The following is a 693-nucleotide window of genomic DNA, read 5'->3' as shown; positions in this document are numbered from 1 at the left end:
GTTGAGATTTAAATTCAAGATCAAGCCTTCAATGGTGGTGGACAATTAAACACCGAACCGGAGGAGGAGGCATCGACAATATCCCCATGCGCTGTGATGTCGGAGACAGTTATTGTAAAAGTTTCATGTTAATAATCCAACTCGACCCCCTCCGGGGTTACCCTTAATCACAGATGCCAGTCCACAGCCCATTCGATTCACTCTGTGTGATATCCAATCAAGGGATACTGCAAAAGTTATGGGCCCTGACACTATTTTTTTTATCTTACTTTTCTGAGTTACGAAGCCAGTGTTCAGAGTGTGGACAGGGGTGAACTCCTAATCCAGCTCCTTGCCTGCTCCAAAAACCAATTCAAATTCAAATTGAATCCAATTCATGGTCCCCACAAGAGAAACATACCAGACCTGAGCCAAAAGGCAGAGCAGATACTACACTTGATCTTTGCCAAAAAGCTGAGAAGCGATGCCCTGACACTATTCTGCACAATACTTGGTCTCCAGAACTAGTCGCACCACCAGTACGGTTTCTCAGCTACAACCCTGACATCTGCTGAGCATTGTGGGAAATTGCCCAGGTATGCACAGTCCACAGAAACTAGATAAAATCCAAGCAGGCCAATTACCGCCTCATCACTCCACTCGCGAGCATCAGTTAGGTGGTGGAATGTGTCATCGATAATGCCACAATGAGGC

At 45.9% G+C, this 693-nt stretch overlaps 1 non-coding gene across 1 annotated transcript; it reads right to left on the bottom strand.

Annotated features, from left to right (window-relative positions):
• Positions 1-265: 265 nt before the first annotated feature.
• On the bottom strand, positions 266-465 carry LOC119968119. The gene has a single exon (XR_005461133.1). It is a non-coding gene; the product is annotated as a U2 spliceosomal RNA (small nuclear RNA).
• Between the last annotated feature and the right edge of the window lie 228 nt (positions 466-693).

The sequence above is a fragment of the Scyliorhinus canicula genome, chromosome 6 (genome assembly GCF_902713615.1).
Source record: "Scyliorhinus canicula chromosome 6, sScyCan1.1, whole genome shotgun sequence".
Classification (NCBI taxonomy): Eukaryota; Metazoa; Chordata; class Chondrichthyes; order Carcharhiniformes; family Scyliorhinidae; genus Scyliorhinus; species Scyliorhinus canicula.
The sequence above is the reverse complement of the archived record's forward strand: the minus strand, read 5'-3'. Positions and strand labels throughout refer to the sequence as shown.